Raw genomic sequence first — 14,280 nt, 5'->3', positions numbered from 1 at the left:
ATATCAATAAGATGGTTACACTTCCAACAGTAACTTGAAAACCAGCACTGGTTATTATTGACCAATAAAATATAAAAAATCAGTGAATTTAATTTATTTAAATTTCTTCAAAGATGGTTTCCTTTCACCACCTCCTCCTGACAAATACTGCAAGCTTGGAGTTTGGGGGAGTTGTGTATGTCACTTCTTCCTGCATCAAGACTTCAATTCATACTAATCAAGAATAAGAAAGGAAGAGTAGGATATGAGTCAGTGTTAGCTGATTTGATTTCCAAGTGGAGGTGGGATTCATTTTGGTGGCTGTGAGAAAATGCTTTGATGAACATGGCAATATTTCAATGCTGAGAAGAAAGGACATAATTTCTTTTTCTTCTCCTTTCCTTAACTATTTTCAGTCTGTTTGGCCTCTTGCCTTCAAGGTCTTGCCGATAGTTTTGAATATATCAGGGGCACTGAACCAGAAACTGACTAGGGATCTCATTCTTTGCTAGGATCTCCCTCTCATGACTAGGGCAGGAATCCTGCTCTGAATGCCCTTTTTTTAATAAAGTTTGGGTTGTTTTTTTTAGGTGCCCAAATTCCTGTTTGTTTGTCAGTGTTCTCTTTCAAATCTCAGCTTTCTAAAACATCCCAGCACTCTTTCCTTTTCTGCACTTTCACCTATTTAGCTTGTGTTTTTCCCTCATCTGTATCCCTTTACACCCCTGAGTTCATAGCTCAGGGCTTTCTGAAAGATTACTGGGTGTTCCAATACTTTGCTTCCTTTTCTTTTAAGAGGATAAGTCAAAGGTCTGCCTCCATATCCACATTACAGAGGCATCTATCTCATCCTATTTCCAACTTTAAAATATAAAAGGATCAAAAGTTGCTATGATTTGCAAATCCAGGTGTTCTAATTTGCCTGCCAAAAATACACTCAGAGAGATGACATGTGGGGAAGGGAGGGTTTAAATGGTAAGCAATGTTGGCAGCTCATGTTCACTGTGTTCACTTCAAGTTTTATCTAGGCTGACTTTCTCTCAACTTTGTTAAAAATAGAGAAAACATCATAGGAAAAAGTAGAGCTATGATCTGAGTGTTTCCCAGCTGCCTCTGTGCTCCTTCACCCTGTTCCTTCACCAAGTAGATAGAAGTGGCTAGTTTCCCCTAGAGGTAAAACGGGCTTAGGTCTTCCTGTTTACTCATATCCAGTATCTTTTTGGAATGGAAACATTTTCCTCAGCAGGATGAAGAGTGGCAGGAGTCGCTCTCTCTTCCCTCCAAATAGATCGGGCAGCACAGGAGTTATATATGTTCATCCCTCGATAACACTGCGTTTCTAGCATGATTCTGTGACTGCTTCTCCTCCGTCTTTTGGCACAGAGAATCTGTTTTCCTCACCACCCTCACACTAGCTTAGAGAGGACAGGGTCATAGTTCCTGTTTGCTGTAAGGGAATTTGCCTTTGCTTTAACACCTGAGAGACTCTTGGAGATTCTCGGTTGACTTGAAGAAGGAGGCTCTCCCGCTTGAAGGACTGGCAGCTATTTTTGAGCATTTCTCCCACATGCACTAAAATAGGCTGCATTTTCCTCATAAAAAAGAGCTGCGGGGCTATTATGCGAATATTTTCCTCCCTCTCCTGGATGTGCCCGGGTACAAAAAAGAGACGTGCCCTTTTCCCGTTAGAAATGAAGTTTTCCCTGGGAAAAGCCGGTCTTCCAGCCAGAGCTGCGGGGGGGGGGGCGGCCGCGGCCTGTTTCAGCACCATGGAGAGGGACACCGCGGGGGCGGCGGCGCGGCCCCGGCCCTGGGGCTGGTGTTGGAAGCACGCCCGTCGGGGCAGGGACTGGCCCTTACGGCTTCTAGGGTTGGGGTTGGGTTTTCGGTTTTGTTTGGGGTTTTTTTTTTTGTGTGTGTGTGGTTTGGTTTTTTTTCTTCCTAATTCAGATCCTTGCAAATAGAAGTGAAGAATTTGGTGAAACCCAGAATCTAGAAATGCCCATGACTGTGTATGGGAAGCTTCCTTGTACGATGCAGCAGCATGGACCGCTATGCGTTAAACCTCTTAGCATGGACGCTGAGGATTTGCCACGGAAAAACTCATTAGTGTTCACAGGAGGGCAAGACCCACTGGCATTCTGGAGTTAAGCTTAAGATTTACGCAATCCACAGGAAACTGATTTATAAACAGAATGATACTAAGCGGGCTGCCTCTGTGTTTTGAAACTAGTTATAAAATGGCATGTCCTTTTCTCTTGCAGACTTTCTACTAAGGAGAGAATTCTGATTTGCCAAGAAAGTGCCTTGAAATCTTCCAAGACAGAGAAGACATCTTTTACCTTTTTGATTTACAACGTTTTGTTACTAGATGCATTTTATTTTCATATATTTGTCGGACATTCCATGTTTGTGTGAAACATTATTTTATTTTAATTTGTAAATTTGTTGCCTATAGTTCAGACAAGCCAATTATTTAAATACACTGTATATAAAGAATACTAATGATATACTGATTAAACGTTATAACCGTATGCAGGGAGCTGGTAAAATTTTGCTGTTTCTCTTGTTCCATTGTATTTACATCATTCTGCTCAGGCTCTTACTTTCATTATTTGCACTAACTTGAAATGCAGAAGTCTATGTAACTGAAATCTGAATACGCTGTAAGTGGGGAAGTTTTACTTGCCATGGAAGATATTTTATATTATGAAGCTTTGTTAATATATACATATATATTATTGCGCATCAGAAAAAAAATTTGCTCAGAAATGCACCTTGCTTTCAGGAACATTTGTATGACTATTCTGGATTTTCATCAGTTACATTTGTACTGGCACTTATGGAAAGAGTTGCAAATAATGTAAATATAAAGACTGGAAAACTGCAATGCGGTTTTGGTGGAATAAAGAACATAAAAATAAACAGTTTTCCAGGAGGGGTTATTTAAATTTATTGAGAGGTTACTTATTTAATATATAAATTTAATTTATCTGGTGAACTTGAAATAATTTTCCATGGAGAACTTCAAACTTGTGGCTTTAGTTTTTTACAGCATTTCGTTTTCAAGTGGTAAATTTTATTCAGATATTCATTCTTCAGCTGAATGAGGTGCAAACAAAAATGCATCATGCACCCACTGTGAACAAGGGAGACCTGCTGTGAGGATGAAGAGAGGGCAATAAAATAGCCCAGTAGAAGAGAAAATACTTTAAAGTATAATATCTTAAAACCAAGGGATATAATGAATTAATTTGGCTGGTGACACATCAAGCTTAACTATTAGGGAAGAATCCAAAGCACAGTTGCCACATCTTTCTTATTTAAAATCAAATTGTGATGATAACATTTGCTACCCATTTGTCTCAGATTTTTTATTGCAAGCTTATACGATTGCTTTTCAAAGAAGCCAGTATGAAGTGAGGTTTTTACAGTCAGGCCCAGAGTAATTGACAACACACATTGATTACTGTGCCCAAATCGCAATTCTTGTGATTAAGTGACCATTCAAACTAATCCCCTCAGATTAGATGTTGCCTCTGTCCTTTCCCTCAGTGTGGACTTCCTGAGCCCCTTAACTCCTATGGCCAGCACTTGTCCCTCTACAGAATAGCAGGGAAGCTCTGCTCTGGTATTCCTTGTCAAATACCAAACAGCTGCCTTATTATCGAAAGGGGCTTTGTTTCTTCCTTCTACATTGTTCAGTGTGTTTCAGCACCGAAGTTGTGCAGTGTCCTACGATGCACCAGGCAGTCCAACCCAGAACTTCTGCAGGTGCTATCTATCATGTTCTGTCGAGCAACAATATATTACAGAAGGTGTTTCTAACCAGCTCCTTAGTCGCAGCTGTTGAAGTAGTTACTCCCTCTGTAGTCCTGGCTAGAAGGTTGCCCTGTGCCATTTGTATTTATGCTTAACACGGTTGTTTTTCAAACTTTTTGCCATCATGTTCTTCTGGTAAGAGCAAAGTTTTTAAGCCTCATTCTAATCCATGTTGGAGGCAGTATTCATACTGAAGATACACTAGCATATGGGAAATCCTAGTGGCTGAATGGTGAGATGGATAACCTTCTTTCTGTGTGAGTATCATACTTCATAGAAGGTTTATCGGCCAAAACACTTCAGCCAGAGGAGGAAGGATGAGGCCCAGAATAGAGATCAGAGGCTCCAAGAAAAGCATCTGTATTTTTTGTATTTTTTGTCCTGCCTTTGTGATTCCACTCTGGTTTGTTTTCTCAATTTTTAAAAAAGTCCCTCCTTTCTTTCCTCAAGGGACTAAAAACAATGAAAGGAGAAGCAGAAAAAGTGGTTTTTTTTCTGACAGTGACTTTTTGTGATATCTGAATTCCAATAAGAACACGTAATTTGGGTTATTTAATATAATTTGGGGCCTCATATCTAATGTGCTGAATCAAGAGCTTCACCTTTGTGAAAATAAAGGCATCCTTTTCCTATTGAGTAGAAAAGTGATCAACTCCCTATCTTTGAGAAGATTCACAGATGTTACAGAGATTCTAAGCAGAGATTAGTATGGCAAGTTAAAATGTTGATGAAGAAAAAGAAGAACTTCGTTAACTGAATAAGAAGATAAAAAACCCAGTTCTAATTTCACAGAAGTCATACGGCTTAGATTTTTTCTGGAGGCAAGTTATTCTTTGAGACAGCTGTGGCACAGATTCCTTCTTTCTGTTAGGCCCTAGAGACTTTTTGATGCTCAGTACTCTCTAAATGGCTGGAATAAACCCCAGATTTTCTGTACCCTCCCTCTATACATTCTTTTGGCACTGTTCATCATAGTTTTTAGATGCAAAGCTGCTAAAGTTAGTAGTACAAAAATCACAAAGTAGCATAGCATAGTCACTTTACTATTTAAGCTGAAACATACCTTGTATTTCTTCTGTTCTCAAACTTGTTAATGGGCCTGCATTTGGGGAATCAAGTCTAGAGTGTAGTTATTTGGAAACACAGTAAAGAACCAAATGCCATAGAAGCTGAGAGGAGATGATACACTTTTAAGTAAGCTGTGTTTTTTTCTGGGTTAAATTGATTTCATACATGATTGTTGTTTCTTCCAGCTTTCCTTTAATTTTTTCCATATGATTAAATCTAAATAATATTTTGGCTTCAGAAACAAGGTCTGCTTACAGCTTTTCCCATAACCATGTTGTCCCTGCAGGTTCAAAAGGTTCTATCTAATTTCTGTCATGATGGAGAATATTGGATAGGGACAGGGCCAGCAGCTATGGTAGTGCCTCATCCCTGTCTTTCACTCCAGTTAACTGATTACTTTTCTCAAGCAACTTCATTGCTCCAGACTTCTGAATTTGTAAAGAAAACCAATGCAGGCAAATAATATTGTTCCTCTAGCATATTGCAGAGGTATTCACAGGGCCACCAGCAATTTAATCTGGATCTGGGTGAATGGAGACTATAAAGCAAAGTTCAATTTTCTCTCTTTATTGCTGAGACCATCTTATTTTGTTTATCACAACACTGTAGAAGGTGTCCTAGTCTGTGTTTTCAGTGCTATGCAAATGCAGGACAAAGACCCTATTCTCATCTCAGTGATGTTAAAGCCATAGAGTAAAACAGTGTGAGGAAAGTGTATATGGAAATAATGACCTTGTGATGATCGGTGAGGTGGATAATGGCTCCACTGTGGGCTGTCTAAAGGCATCACTCAGAGATTTGACAGCAGACAGCAAGACAGCCAAGCAGTTTTATAAGGAACTCTTCCCATGAGAGCTGGCTCTGATCAGAGAGTGGATTATTGGATGCTTTTTTAAAAGACAAAAAAAACAGCTCTAAACCTACATAGGCAATAAGTGATGGTACAAAAATTTTGTAAGGGTCAGAAAGTGAACTTTCAACATTGAATGAGACATGAGTTTTAAAAAGAAAATATTAACCATAGAAGACCTTGAAAATGAGGACAAGCAAAAATATAGAAAGCAAAAACTTGCAGAATCACCTTGGACACAGGCACCTGGTCACCTTTTGTGAACACCAGTAACAGTGATGGTGGAGTAACTGAGATGTAAAACGAATATATGCTCAGATCATATCTTAAAGATTATATAAATGGCTATAGTGTTTTTCATCTGGGGGGAGGCGGGGGAGAGATGGACGAAGTTGAGACTTGGTGACCAGATAGATGAATACAGTGGACACAGGAGACCCCTGATGTAGTGACCCTACTTATTTCAACCTGGCCAAAGAAACCAGCACCTCACAGACATCCCTTTCAATCTCACCTGATCCTCCTGCCCCACCATGGGATCCCTAACGCACCTGGGTCAGAAGCTTGCATTGGTCAGCAGAAATAGAGACACTGCTCTCAGACACGTCAGAACAACCCAGCACAAGATGGTTTAGCGTGAGAGACTGAGCTGCGACATCTGGTTGGTGCAGAAGGCTAGGATGGGTGACTGCCATGTTGGGAAAGAATCTGCCTGACATGTGCCCCACTGCTCTCACCATCCCATGGCTAGGTGCTACCTGCACTGGACCTGAGCTGGGAAAGATTGCTAAGGAGAAATAAAGGAGAGGTGCAAATAAAAGGAGTGAGGGTAGGCAGCACTTCCTGCACTAGAGTATGGGACTGAATTCCCTATGCTAATATTTACTGCTGGCCTACATTTTATTTCTTTCCTCCTCCATTAACCATCTAACAACTCAGCTTACTGCCCAGTCTTGGACATTACCTCCTCATTGTCTCCATGAATACAAAAGCCTTATCACCTGCTCACAGACAGATGTTAAAAAAAAAATCAGATATAAGCTATCATTATTAAAAATCCACCAGGTCAAGATTTATGAGTGCATAAAAGAGATGACTTCAGAGAAAAAACAGGGTGCAAAAAAATTTGTGAAACTTTCATGTAGCTTCACTGTAAGAAAATAGTACTTAAATACTTCAACAGACAAGTTTATACCATTTGGTAGCATGAGTTTTGCTTTTTGACCCAAGGATGTGTATTATTTTCAAACATATCAGCATCACTTTACTGTCCATGTAAAGTGTTACTAATGTGATTACATTACATAATGTAATGAGTGTAATTAATTTAGCTTTGGTGATCATTTGTCCTTATCAGTCCTATAATTCTATGAAAGTGCTGTAATTCTGCCCTTTGCTTTAGTATCTGATTCATTTGCTTACTTGCAGTGTCAGAAAATTTCTGTGCCCTCTTATTAAAGACATTTCTGCTAAAAAGAATAGTCTTGTCATTGACATTGCTGTCCAGTTTTACACTGAATAAGGTTATTTTTGTGTTTTGTATATGAAGCAACAAGTTCAAGGAATGATTACTACCTCAGTTACTACAAACAAAACTGATATCTTCTATTTGAAATGTTCCTTGATGGTCATACACTCTTACTTACAAAGCACATTTTGCAGTAGTCTTCTGTTCTCTGCAGTATGAGCTCCATTTATTCCATTTGCCTCCCTTAGAACACATCGTCTAAATAGTAAGTATGTTAAATGTTTCCAATTCATGTAACCGATATTTCTTTCTTAGTAACATTCACTTGTGTTACTGCTGAGCAATGAACTTATGTTTTCATGGAAATATTTCATTTCCAGATCTCGCCCTTTGGTAGAAAATGTTGGCTCAAAGTCCATCATTGTATGTGTGCGTAAGTATGTAATAGGACTTTTCTCATATGCATTGCTTTATGATTATCCACACTTAATTTAATTTTCTAGTCATTGCCCTGTCACCCAGGTCTGTTAGCAAACTTTTACAGGTCAACTTTCATCTTTGATACCCAGTGTGACTTCTTACCAGCAACAAAAATATTTATGATTGATCAGTTTTTGATCTTGCTTCATAAGAGAGGTGTATATTTTGCATTCGGTCATAAGAGAGGGCTAAGAGAGAGAACAGGCTGCAGGCTTTCCTTTCTTCCCCCTTTTGAAGCCTACTCCTCCCAGTAAATATGCCTCTGTCTTACAGTGTTTTCCCTGGTCCGGCTAAAAGGTATAAAGAGCCATATAACTCATGCATTTTCTGCATGGCGCCTTGAATGCTTAGGTAGAAATATGGGTGAACATACCCTCCATAGTTCCTTTGCAGATTGCTCAGATGAAGGGATAGGACAGAAATATTAATTTCTTCCAAGCATGCTTTTGGTTACATAAGACAAGCTGATGTTTGCCCACCCATTCACCTTCATTCTGTGCACAGATACGATTGTACCAATGTCTAAAAACTGGAGTGTGAAGATAAGCTGTGACAACCGCTTGCAGCTGACTGCATAGGGAACTCAACAGTACATATACCAGCTCTGCCTACACTGCTGATAGAACTCTTTTGTGCCACCTGCCTCAGTGCTACGGCATTCCTTCTGTCAGGGCGTCTGGACCTCGGTATTTCTTACTGTAGGTCTAATTTCCTGGGAGTGTTGTAGAACTGGTACTCAGTGCTCTTTGGTAATGTTCCTGATACCTAGAGTAAGACAGTGTGAGAACAAAAGTAAAAATGCTCCAAAATGGAAGCTGTCGCTGATCCTTTAGGACCTATGGAAATCAGAAACTTCAGGAACTGGCAGGGCTTAATGTGAATACTGGTTTGGAGAAAATAGCTTGCTTGGGAAATTCCTATGGGAAGATCAAAGCTGCTCCTGAAAATGGCATGACCCTAATGTATAGCATGTGCAGGGGGGATAGCTATAGAGTACAGGATGAGAAGCAAGGTCCTAAGAGAGACACAGGCACCGAGCATTTGGATTCCTGAGATCTACAGCATCCCAGCTTAAGCAGTCATACTTTGCTGAGCTGTAAAGAGATGAGAAATTTTATCTCATACAGAAACATTAGTGTAGGGCAGAAAGAGAGCCACAGGTGGTCTTTCCCTGACTGGTGGGAACTAACCAGAGGACAGTCTTGGTACCCTGCAGGGAGCCATATGCAATTCCCTTCTGCTCTTCAGTCTTTTTTCCTACTCCCTTTGCCTTTTGGAGATGAAGACACACATAAAGCCATAGGTGTTCTGCTAGGTTTTGGCTAGAAAGGGAAGGGCTGAGAATGAGAATCTCAGCAGACGGTAATGATAGAGGATTTAAAAAAAACCCTTTGTAGCCTATTCTCATTAAAAAGGTCAAAAAAGAAGATGGAGAATCATCAAGTTATGATGCCTGGATTTTTATCCTGATGGTTGCAATGCAGGAATTCAGACAAAGTATAGAATAGGTACTTTTTATGGACAATATATAATTTCAATTGCTTTAAATTATTTAAGTCTGTAAGTGAATGATTTTGAAACAGTCTGTCATACTCTGTTGTACAAAGATGCGTTAATTTATGTCACTGAAGAGGTCAGCTTGCCCCTGAACTAACCTAAGTAATGTACTGTGGTAATGATAAAGCTGAAATATCCCTCATGAGTAATTCTGTCACATCACTTTAACAGTAGGCTCTCGTGTCTGTCCATTGCATCACATACTGTAAAGAGAATAATTGGTCCAGCAGAATAACGTACATCTTCATTATGCTTTACTGGGTTTCTACTGTGATCCTTTTTTTACATCTCATCTTTCTTCATTTGAATTGCCAACTGCTATTTGCACAATTAAGAGTTTGTGTACCTATGGCTTTAAATATTTAAAGCTGCAAGTTTAAATAGAGAATCATAAGCAAGCCGATACATGCGTCCAGTGGAACTTTCTACCGTGGCAGTGCCTAACAGCAAAGTTGAATTTACTCTGATTTCTTTCTGGTTTTGATTGGAGGATTGAAACTTTTTATTGAACGCTCATGGTGCAAAAGAAACAAAAGATTTGAAAGAGACAAATGTAGCGGTAAAACTTTTACTGCACCTCATAAGGCTGGGCAGACTGCCATTTTGTGGCTCTGTCAGTTGTATATAATCATCACAAACCGAAATGCAATAATTTTCTGGAAGTTAACCCTCTCTCAGAGCTTCTGTGTGTCTGATGTACAGAGTTAAACACAGCTAACTCTCTGTCTGTATCCATCAGCATTACATCCGTCAAGAATGTTTCCAGTCATAGTAAAACAAAAGCTGTCCCCATTCCTATATTTTATCATTTCCATCTAAACTGTGCTTTAGTAGCAAAATTGACAATATCTGTTTTATAACACTTTAATTAAAAAATGAGTCCTTATTTCAGGGATTTTTTTTTTTTTTTTTTAATCTGCTAGCTCTCTGCTTTTCCCAAACAGCTCTGCTAAGTACAGCTGAATACCTTGTTTCCAAATACTGAGAGGAAATACTTTCAGAAGTGCATAGGAGAGCTTTCCCAGGGAGAGAATTTCTCTGCACTTCAAAGTAAAATCCCCACTGAGCAAATAAGATTATATGAGCTAACTCAGTCTTGAAGGTAGTGTATACTTAGGAATATTTTCAATCAAAGTGTCTTCATCCTTCCTCCTATCTGCTACATATATAAACATTTACCAAACAACCTACTGGCTTATATATGTGTACCTTATGTCTTATTCTGTTGATCTGTTCAATCTATAACTTTTATATTTTTAATCAATATACTGATGTAATTATTGTCTCTTCCTTTCTAAGTTAATTCTAAGGTTTTATTAGATATTGTTTTCCAACCAGCAGCTAGTATTGCATTGTCTTTAATGAACTATTTAGCACCTTGTATGTGAATGATAATTTGTCCTGCTTCCTGAGGAATCAATTAATAGTGAAGGGCAGGGAGAATGGGTATTTCTTATACCCAAATATTTCATGTAAGAATGCATTTGGAATTAAGTGTACACAATTGTGACATCTGAGTTTACTCAGTTTTGCAAATGTGGCCAGGGATGTTTGAACATGAATTATGCAGGTGTTTAAGAGGAAGTATTTTGAAAATATATTGTAAAGTACCCAATTTATTTTTAAACGTGCCAGACTGGCATAGAAAGATGTGACCCATTCAAAGATCTCTTGCTGGGTAAAACCAGTCTGGATTAAGAGATTCAAATTCTTTTCCATGATTGCCAGTCATCTTGCTTTCTATATCCTAGCCTGTGAAATACAAAATGCTTGAACTTGCTGGGATATGCAAGTATGTCCCAAGTATTCTTCTACCAGGTTCTGGGGATGAGAGGTTGGAGCCAAATATACTAGACAGCTAGAGGAAATCACAATTTGCTTCCTGAGTTTTTCACCAGGACTCATGGATACTTTGTAGGAAGTTTTAAGAAAATACGTCATGAATGTCATGAACATCATGAACTAATCTATTCAGAAAGGAAACTTCCTAACTTGTAACAATTACATTTAATTTATTGGAAGTTTTTTTTTTTTATATCTCTTTTTAGTCAAACCAGAACCAAACTGCCCCTTTCCATTCAGTGTAAGTGGAAAGAAAATGGAGTCCATTCTACTAAAATGGATGTATCTTCTCTGCAGTGCTTTGGACTGCGCTCCTTATTAATCTTTATTTGTGTTCATACTAGTCATTTGATAGCATTGAAAATTTTGAAGTATTGAGTTGAAACAAATTTCTCTGTTTTCTTAGAAAGATACAGAAGCTAAATCAGTTCTATAAAAATGAGGAAGGTCTTCAGTAATCACTATCTTATACGGTTTTAATACTCCAGAGCTCTTATTTTTCTTTCTTAGCTTTGGTTCTATGTAGTAGTCTGTCTTTCATCCACACAGAAGTTCTTCATCCTCTGAGCACCTTTTCTTCTACAGACAGTAGAATTTAATTTTAGCATTGATGTTTTAAAATGTCAAAAAAGCATTTTAATTCTACAGTCCGTCCTTCAGGGCTTGCTTAAGTTATGGATAGCATTGTACAGTCGAACCTGCAAGTCCAAGAAGTTATATTAACTGTTGAAGTTTTCTGAACTGAGTAGGTGAAGACATTTTAAAGACAGAGCAATGAGTTTAGTAGACTAGACTTTCATTTTTGAAAACATATCTCACAGTTGTCATCATATCACACATGATCTCAACATCTTTACTGCAGTTCCCATACAGTGTAAATTGCAAACTCCTTGACATAATTCACTGTCTGAAAAGTCTATATGGTGATGTACTTTATAAGAGTTGGCTATGGACAAACTTTAAGATGATGTTTAGGAAGTCTAAGACACTAATTAATTTAACTGTCACACTCTGAAACGGCCTTTAATGGAAGTTTTTAACATTTTTATGATGGGACGCAATATGTTTATGAATGAAAAGATTATAAACTGCCTTCCTATAATAGCTAAATTCTGTGTCTCAAGAGGTCTCTCCCATTCCTATGCCACAAAGAAAGACAATAAATGAAGGTACTGGCATCAGAGACTGAGGTTTGCAAGATGCGGGGAAAAGGGTCTTAAATTTCACCTGCTCTTGAAGCATTCATTCATCTTTTCATACCCTGAGATTAACCTGTACCACTCTTACATGAATTGTGCAGCTTCCAGGGCACATTAAGCAGGCTTATGGTGTATTTACAGGTGATAACCAGGCACAAAGCATAAAAACACTGGTTCTGAACACCAGAGGTCTGAACATGCCCAATCACACGCAGACCCAGGGTACATAGCAGGCTGGCACAGCACATAAATCGGCAGCTTATATATTGTTGCCACCTGAATAACAGGAATATTTTTTTAAGTTTAAGGCTGAACTCTTTTTGGTGAGACTGGATTTTGTCAGTTTATGCAGTTATATTGTATTTTCCCAAGCAAAATAAGTGTAACCATGATATTGGTTGAATTCTTGCAGTTAATCCATACACAGGCTCACGGCTCAAGGGTGACACCAAACTGAGTGCCAGGCTTCTGAAGGAACTAGCTTGTTCTCCACTGTCTGATATCCTCGGTCCAGGATGGATAGCAGTTCTTCAGGCCCAGTGCAAATTAACAGAGAGTGGCAGAGTTATTGTCACCGCTTTGATCAAAGAAGGCTTTGGATTGAAAGATTTTTCTAGTCATTTTTCACTAAGACTTGAAGGCATCACTAATAGTAACAATCTGAGAGAATTTTCTTTTCAGTTTTGTCATCCACTTTGAATAATAACAAGAAACACTGATTGAGTCACACTCTTTATCTTTTCATCACAATACTGATTTTTGGAGAAGAAGCAAGGAACTCAGAGTTTTATTAGCATGAGACAAAGGAGAGTATGTCAGGTATGACTTTTAGTTTATTAGACTAGAACTGAGTGAGAATCTCCCTGGACTCAAGAGACCCTGGAGACCTCACAGTATGGTGAAGACTAATGTGCTTTGAAAGAGAAGTAAGCTTTGTTTTCATATGTGTAAATTATTATTGGAAAGAATAGAGATGAATTCCAGACTGGTTCATGTTTGAAAGGAGGGAACAATGCTTAGAAATCCCAAAATTAAATGATATGCCTTTAAATTTGTAAACAGAAATGAAATGCAGATGCCAGTAGAAAAACTTCTCTGAATAAGTCAGGGATGAGGAACAAAACCGATATTCTTGACAGATCAAGTGATCATGGAAATGACAAAAGCTCCTGGAGACGACTAAAATGTAAAATCTAACTACAAGTCATCCTAGAGCTCTGGAGGGAGAAATATAGGGCAAATTATAATAAACCAAAAAAAGGGCAGTCCAAGATGGCATGAACAAGTGACAAAATGTATCATCAAGTATGCAGATACAAAATTTAGAGCGTACTTATCTCTTTCCTAATTAAAAAAAGGAAATAAACAAGACTGTAAAAGCTTTTCCAGATATTCAAGGCAAGCCCACATGGGAGCTGTCAGAAACCTGCTGTCTGAGGTGTAAGCTTGGTAACATGCATCCTCTTTTGGTGAATAAAACACAGTCCTTTTGGTTTCTTTTAATTTTAATGTTTCCAACAAAAAATAGTGAACTACGTCAGTATTTAACATTGTTAATACATGCAGTGGGGAGACAGGGAAGAGCAGAGGAAAAGGTATGTGATGTTTTCAGTAGACTCTCTGGTGGACTAGGGAGTACATATTCCAAGGCACCTTTCCAGTTGGTGCTCTGCCCAGAATAGAAAACCCTAAACCAGAACCACAATATGTGAAGCTGCTTCAATAAATCTGGCTTACACAAGTGTTTAAGTTTATTAAGACTTCACTGCCTGAAAGCTACTTGGAATTATTGCTACAGCTGGATTATAACATTCTCTCACTGGTCCAGTATTCTTTCCTCCATGGAAATCTCATAACTTATGTCTACTCCATCATGATGATTGCTAGCTTTGAGCCAGAGGAGGCACATGTACGATAATATTTTTTGTCATGTGGAATTTTTATTTTTAAATCAACGTAAGGTCTAATAATAGCTTGCAACATGATATTTGCAAAATATCTCAAGGAAGGTGAGA

General features: G+C 38.5%; 1 protein-coding gene across 1 annotated transcript in view; it reads left to right on the top strand.

Moving 5' to 3' along the window:
- ALKAL1 (ALK and LTK ligand 1) overlaps window positions 1-2,904 on the top strand; it is a 46,663-nt gene extending 43,759 nt beyond the window's left edge. The window contains exon 7 of the mRNA XM_069778625.1: window positions 2,244-2,904. The gene's annotated coding sequence lies outside the window, so the exon portion shown is untranslated. The remainder of the gene's footprint in view (window positions 1-2,243) is intronic.
- The last annotated feature ends 11,376 nt before the right edge of the window (window positions 2,905-14,280 follow it).

This window comes from Haliaeetus albicilla, chromosome 3 (assembly GCF_947461875.1).
Source record: "Haliaeetus albicilla chromosome 3, bHalAlb1.1, whole genome shotgun sequence".
NCBI classification, from domain to species: domain Eukaryota; kingdom Metazoa; phylum Chordata; class Aves; order Accipitriformes; family Accipitridae; genus Haliaeetus; species Haliaeetus albicilla.
The sequence above is the reverse complement of the archived record's forward strand: the minus strand, read 5'-3'. Positions and strand labels throughout refer to the sequence as shown.